This window comes from Fukomys damarensis, unplaced genomic scaffold (assembly GCF_012274545.1).
Source record: "Fukomys damarensis isolate Sample0158 unplaced genomic scaffold, DMR_v1.0_HiC HiC_scaffold_30, whole genome shotgun sequence".
Taxonomy (NCBI): Eukaryota; Metazoa; Chordata; class Mammalia; order Rodentia; family Bathyergidae; genus Fukomys; species Fukomys damarensis.
In genome coordinates, this window is record NW_022900942.1 from 27,689,852 (window position 1) to 27,697,732 (window position 7,881).

A 7,881-nucleotide genomic window follows, 5' to 3' on the forward strand; every position below is an offset into this window, starting at 1 on the left:
TGTGAATAATCTGCAACAATGCATAAGATTCTAATAAGATTACTGACATTTAGAAATGGGAAGAAAGGAGCTAAAGGTGTAGGGAAGGTGGGATGGGTAGGGGAAGAGTAAAAAGGGAAAAGAAAAAAATGTGAGAGAATGAAAAGATGAAAATAAAGTGTTTGTAGATGGGGAGGGAAGGAGAGGGTGAAGGGAGGGCAGAGGTAAGGGGAAAAAATGAGAATCAAGACTTGTCATGTAGAGGTACAAGATCCCAACAATGAATGTAACTGTACTGTATCCCTAAAATGTACCAATAAACTCAATTAAAGCTGAAAAAAAAAAAAGAATTCCTTGCAGTGCTGGTTTGGTGTTCATGAAATTTCTCAGGTGTTCTTTGTCATGGAAATATCTTATTTCCCCATCTATTTTTCAAGAGAGTTTTGCAGGATACATCAGTCTAGGTTGGAGGTTATTTTCTTTTAGGACTTGGAATACCTCAGTCCAGGCTCTCCTTGACCCAAGGGTTTGTGTTGAAAAGTCTGCTGTGATTCTAATGGGCTTTCCTTTGCATGTGATTTGTTTCTTTTCTCTTACTGCTTGTAGTATTTTGTTTTTCTGTTGGATTTCTGGGATCTTGATTATTATAACTGTAGTTGTAGATTTTTTTTATCGTGACTAGATGGAGTTCTATATGCCTCACTTATCTGTATGTCTAATTCTTCCCTTCTGTTTGGGAAGTTTTCTGTCATTAATTCTGTGAAGAGCTTTTTTAGGTCATCTGCATTTTCTCCTGCTTTTTCCTGAATTCCTATCAGTCTTATGTTATTTTTCTTTGCATCATCTAGAAATTGTTGGATTGATTTCTCATAATCCCTTACTGTTTTTGAGAGACCTCTTTTTTCATGGTCACTGACTGAGATCCTATCTTCTATATCTGAAATTCTATCTTCGCAATCTTTTATTCTGTTGCATACACTTTCAATAGAGTTTTTAATCTCCTGGATATCTGTTTGAATCTGTTTTATGGATTCGATTTCTTTCCTCTGTTGGGCGTTCATTGTTTCCATTTCTTATGCTGAGTCTTCATGGCTTCTATCATGGTCTTGAGCTCATCTATTTTTTTGTCAGTTTCTGTTCTAGAGTCTCGAATCATGACTTCCATTTTGATCATCATCTCTCTGGTTAACTGGGAAATTATTTCTGCTTTGAATTTTTCTAGAGCCTGATTGATCTGTTTTGTTACCTCCTGTGCTATGGGTCCAGTGTGTCCTGCTGGTTCACTATCAGACTTTTCATCCTCATTTGTCCTACTGTTTGCCATTGGTGAACTGGAAATCTGTTTTTGTGTCTTGCTTAAGTGTTTTCTCATTTTTATTTTTTTTGTTGGGTTGTCCTTCTTTAATTTCTGGGTATTACTTAAATCTTCCTGATATAGTTTTTTTTTAGCTTTTGAGTTTCTAATGACTCATAGACATCCTCATTTTCATAATATCAGAGAAAACAACTCATTAAATCAATCACAATCCTTTATCCCAATTGATACATTCAGCAGCTCAATAGGATCAAGCACAACTTGCAAACTGACCACTTGTGGTAGTCATTAATGTATCACCTTTAAACCATGTGAATTAAATTAATATGAAGAAGGAGCCCAAAATATGTTTGCAGTGAATACGCTTTTCAATACAGCATCTTTACCATTTAGGATGGGGGGTTAGATTGAGTTAGGACAAGAGGAGTAGATAAGTGAAAGAACTGGAACAGGTTTGAAGTGAAACCAGAGAATGTAGAATGACCTTACTATCTTTACAAAGCTATTAACTTCAGAGGGGATAGACAGAGTACAGGAATAAGGACAAGAATATATCCCCTTAACAGTAGCAGGTGCTTGCCTTCCCTTAAAGCTACAGAGCCATGAGTGAGGTAAAATGACTGGAGAAAAGAACATAAAGTAAAAAAAAAAAAAAACAACAACAACAACAACAAAAAAACAACAACAAAAAAACAAAACAAACCCCCAAAAAAGGAAAAATAATAAAAGAAGAAGTCTGAGTTAGGGCAGGAGCAGGAATAAAAAGGGAGATGAGGGATAATATGGTGGAGCAAGAGACTGAGTTGGAGAGAGAGGACAGAAAAAAGAAAGAAATTTTAGGGTGGAATGAGGAAAAACAAGAAAAAAAAAAAAGAATTTGAAGGGCCTCTTTCAGACTATGTCTCTGTTGTCATATTACACCACATGTACAGCCATATGCAGAACTGAATCCCCTGATCTTGTCTAGTCAATGGCAGGTCCCCACAACACAGACTGACCTCAGTCCACAAGGCCTAACTTGAGTTTCCCAACCCACAGGGTTGAGCTCCACTCAGTTCTATTACAGGTTTCCCCTGCCCTTTCTTTAATGATGTTCAAAGTTGGGAGCTCAGAAAACTACCCTTCATGAGAACCTATGCCTCTGCAGAGTTGGTCCAAAGACTGGCCTAATCAGGAGGTTTGAGAAGGGGAGGGAGCAGGTCGTGGGGGTGTTTCAAGGGTGCCTGCAGGGCTACCTTCCTTACTGGATCTGGTGGTGCACAGTCTGGGAGGTCGCACAACTGCCAGGTGGTCCTGGGCAGGCAGCTGGAGAGACCTCCTCCGGGGTCCTTGGGTCCTTACTGGATCTGGTGGCATGCAGTCTGGGAGGTCGCACACCCACCGTGAATCAAAACACTTAAGAGAATTATCTTGCTCTTGGCACACAGTATCAGACTGAAGGTCATGAAAATCCTTTCAAACACCATGCAATGCAGGACTTGGGCTGGAAGAGTGAACCAATGCTTTGACGCTCACCTCCATCTTCATGCACATCTCCTCAGAGTTTGTGGGCCGGAGAGGCCAGAGCATGGGGCTGTAGCAATGACCGTGGAGGGAAGTGGACCTGACTGTCCTTTGCGCTCTGACACCTTTGAAGATGATGGGGGCTGAGGAGGAGAAGGTGTCCTTGTGGGCACAGCTTCCTGACGGTGTGCTGGCCTTGCCCTTTGGCTTCTGCTTAGAAGAAAGTCTCCTGTTTAAGGTACCCATTAGGCTCTCACATTTTTATCTGTTTTTTCCACCTTTTCCTCTTCTCTGCTGATATCACATCTGACCACATCTTTACCATAGCAGCTACCAAACAAAGTGTCATCTTTTTCAAAGTCACTGGCTATTGATGGTTGTTGTACTACCATAAAATCAGTCTTGTCTTTACTTTTACTCAAGTTAAAAGACTTCCAGAAGGTTTTAAGACTAATTTTCTTCACTATGACTAGTTACTTAATCCACAGGGATCTATTTCCTCTCTGGTATACTAGTCCCAAACATCTGGAGAGGCTTCGATGCTGCATTTATGTATTTTTCTAGCTTTATTTAACCTTTGGAGCAGTTTTCTGCTAGAAAATTCCAGATGTCATAGTAATACCGTTAGAGTTTACTGATGTCCACATCACTGTTTGCCAGGCCTTCAGAGATAGCCTATCCTTTATTTCCTTTCCTCTCTCCAACTTGAGCCACCAGTTCTACTTCTCCACCCAGTGCTGGCGAGATTGCAGGGCTCATCTCTCCTCCTCCTCTTCCTCCTCCTCCTTCTCCTCCTTGTTATGGGCCATGCATCACCTTTGACTCTGTGGGTCTTCTCTCACTGAGGTATTCACCTGGTCTGACAGACGCTAATAAATGTCCATACCCATATCCTCCTTCCTCACACAACCTTCATTTTATTTCTGGTATTCATTATCTTATACTATGCCAGTAGTTTTCAAATTTTATAATATGTCAGAGTTGTCTGGAAGGGCTGTTAAAATATAGATGGCAAAGTTCAACTCCCAACTCCTAAATGTGTCACAATAAGTCTGTGGTAAGGCCCCCAAATTTGCTTTTTAAACAAGTTCTAAGGCAATTCTCATGCTCATTGACCAAAAGTTGCACTTGGAGAACCACTATCTAAATCTACCTAAATCTTTCTAAATCTATCTAATCTGTCTAAATCCATCTCAGTGACCCCATAACTCTCTCTAATAATGGATTCAGGAGGCTTTACTGAAACCAACCAGCAATATAGCATTCCCATGGTAACTGCTGAATGCTGAGAGAATAAATCTCTGTTCCCTGGCTAGTAAAATATTTTCTTTCTTGCTTACTTCACATGAATGAGGAAGCAAGTAGACCTAATTGCCACTGTAGCCATATGAGAACAGCAAGTTGCAAGCTATGAGAAGAAGCTGATTACAGGCACAACAGAGTAGAGAGAAAAAGAACCTGGATCCTTGGTGAACTTATGGGGCCACTGAATCAATCAACCCTGGAGTTTGACCCACCCTTGAACCTTCTTTTAATAATTCATCTCCTTATTGGCTTGAAAGTGGTTTTCTGTTACTTGCAGTCAAAACGTCCTAACTGGTACAGCTAGGAAACACCAAGCTGTAACTTACCCAGCTGTTCCTTGACACTTCCTTGTGTGCCTAAACAGATGAATACTTTTTTGAAAAATAATCAGCAAATCAAGCTGACTTGAGTTATTTCAAAATTATGACCACAATTCTCAAGTGGTGCCTATGGATGCCTGTAAATTCTGTTGCAGTTCCTTGAAACACTGTGTTCCTTACTGTCTGTGATGGCTGTTTCACGCTTTCTCCTCTCGTGTCAAACAGACTCACCTGGTCGGCCACTGTGTGGCCGCACACATCCCAGAAAGGTGGATATCATTAGTAAACAACCTTTCCGTCTCTACTACAATGTCTATCAACTTGCCTAGGTCTCAGTCTGCATGCTTCTCCTTTCCTTCTGCTGGGGATGAGGAGGGCCATCCCTCTGCTTCTGCTTTGAGTTTCAGTCTCCTTTTGCTCCTGAGGGTTTTACTCTTGGAACTATCCCTTTCTCATATACCATATTCATGTGCCCCTCTCACCAGATCATTCTTATTGGCAAGTAATCATAATCAGATTGTATCTCTCTTTAAATTGTATTCTCTCTTGGCTCTTTTAAAAATATTCTCTAAAGCTACTCTTCCTCTTGCCCTCTTCCTTTCCCAGCCACTGTTAGCTCTTGAACCCACTCCATGAGGCTTCTCAAATATCCACTGATCCACTGAGATGGCAGTTTAAGGCCATCATCCTGCCATATGATGACTTACATCCAAGTCAGCTCTATCTCTATTGAACCAAGTCTTTCAGCAGCAACTGACCCAGCTGAATTTTCTTTTGTTCCCCAAACACTTCAGACTCTGTGACTCTGTTCCTACCGTGTGGACCTCTCCACCTATACTGACTCCTCCTCAGTTCCCCAAGCTCTAACTATTGATGTTCTTAGGGTATTTATCTTCACCTTCTCCTCTATATCTCCACTTCTCTTCTGGATAATGTCTCCCAGTCCCAGGGACAAAGATGTATAACTGAATGCTATCAAACTCAGTTCCCACTCTGACAAGCCTAGATTCACATCTCACTGTCCATCTGGTACCACTACTTGAGTGTCTAATAGGCTTCTCAAACTTGGAGTCACATGTGGAGGAATTTAGACTCAAAACCACACTAAGCATGTCAGCAATCCCTACAAATAATATGTAGCAATGATTTCCATTGTGCATAAAGACACAGTTGTCATAATAATTACTTGAACAAACTACATGGTTGTTGAGAAGAACGATTTGTTGACCTAACTGTACTCTTTTACATACCATGAGGTCAGATTGTCTTACATTACAGGAAGCAGAGTATTTCTGTTTTCCACTGAACACTGACTGGATGTCTTACCTCTCGCGGGCAGCAGGGGGTACCTGCTTGTCACCCTGTTGAAAGTCCAGCCCAGCTGTGTGCTCCAGCTGGCAGCCATTGCTATAGCAATTTATATACTTGTTTGTAGCAAGAATAAGCAAATGTATAAATATGCTCAGGTTAGTCTTCATTACCCTTTTAAAATCTGAAGTAGCTTCTCACTGGACTTTAAAACAAACTTTTTGGTTTGAAATAATTATTAGCTTTATCAGAGATTGTACATGTACTTGTATTCTTCTGCATATGTTTTAGAGTAAATTTTTCTAGGTCCTCAAATATCCTAACTGAAATTTAGGTTGAGATTCCAAGATGTCTTTAAAATAGTGGATATCCCATCCAATAGCACAGGATGTCTCAACATTTATTTGGATCATCTTTTATGTCATTTGTCAGTGTTTAAAGACGTTTAAGATATGGAAACCTTATGTACTTCTACATATTCTATAATTTGCTATTGTCAATAGTACCTTTTTAAAATTATGTTTTCTAGTTGGTAATTGCCAAGTATAAAGAATGCTAACAGTTTTGGGGGTGTTAACCTTGTATCAAGCAGCCATGCTTAAATTTCTAATAACTTTTGTACTATTTGCTTTTCTCTGTAATCATATTGCTGCATATAAAAGCAGTTTTAGCTCTTCATTGTAATACCTATTTAATCTCATTTTTTAAATTTTATGGGATGATAAAAACCTCCAACGCTGTATTAAATAATAACAGTAATAATAAGAATTCTCATCTTGTTCTCAAATTCAAAAGAAATATACTTGAGGGTTCTCCATTAAGTATGATATTTTCTGGGCTTTTATGTTACCTTTATTAAGTTAAGGAAACTTCCTTCTAATACTAGTTTTCTAATGGCCATATAAAATTTTAATGATGTCAATACAAGAAGAAACACATAGATGTATGGAATAGTGTATAAAACTTATGGATAGAGCCAACACATATTGAACCTGAATTTATAATAAGGAAATATCTATAAAACAGTAAGAGAACCATTTATCTAGAGCTGTTCTGGGGAAAACAAATTTGCTCTATGGCAAAAAAAAAAAAAGAAACTGAATCACTACTGGATAAAAATTAAGATGGATTCTAGAGTGCTTGTAGATGAAGACTGAATTAAGGCTTCTGTTGATTGAGTTCCTGTGTTGTTTAACACATCATATTCTCTCAATTCACAAAAAATAAAAACAAGTCTGGTCACATTTACTCACTACTGTTGGAACCTTACAAAAAGAATGCTTCCAATTGATCCCACCCATCCTTTTTTGCTGTTTTTGTCATATATTTTACTTTTGCACGTGTTATAAATCACAACTGCTATTGTTTTTGCTTTAGAAATCAATTTTGCTTCAAAGCAAGTAGCAAAGGAAAAAGCACCTCTCATCAGTGTTCATTTTCAGTGATTTTGTGGCTCTTCATGTCTTCGTATAGGCCTAAATTCCTCTCTGTTACCACATTCCTCCTGCTGGAGTACTGAGAGTTCTGGCGATGAACTCTGTTAGAATGCATTTGCCTGTGAAGTCTTCACTTCTCTTTCACCTTTTAAAAGCTCTTTTCACTGGATATAGAATGTTGTGTTCATGGGTGTTTCTATTTCTAATTGAGTCTTTTTTTTTTACATGGTAGACTTATTGAGATTCACAGTAAGATTTACTCTTTAGATATGCACAGTTTAGGAATTGGAGGTACAGCTCAGTGGTAGAGTACTTGCTTAGCATGTGTAGGGTCCTGAGTTCAATCCCTAGCAGAACAACCAATAAATAAATTAAAAAACATGCAATTTAATTGTTTTAGTACATTCACAGTTATTCAATCATCACTATAATCTAATTTTAGAATATATTCATATCCACAGAAAGAAGCACTGCACCTTTCTTGAGTCACTCCCATTTCTACTTTCTCTAAAAAAAAAAATGTGGCCACCATAAATACACTTTCTGTTCTTACTGAGTTCCCCATCGCAAATGTTTCATACATATATATACATATCCCCTACACACACACACACATATAGCCAATATGTGGCCGTTTTTGTTTGGCTTCTTTCACTTAACATAAACTTTTCAAGGTGTTATTCATCCTTTTTTATCATTAACAAAGTTTTCCAGG

At 38.6% G+C, this 7,881-nt stretch overlaps 1 pseudogene; it reads right to left on the reverse strand.

Moving 5' to 3' along the window:
* Window positions 1–5,827, reverse strand: part of LOC104870078 — a 9,445-nt pseudogene extending 3,618 nt beyond the window's left edge.
* Between the last annotated feature and the right edge of the window lie 2,054 nt (window positions 5,828–7,881).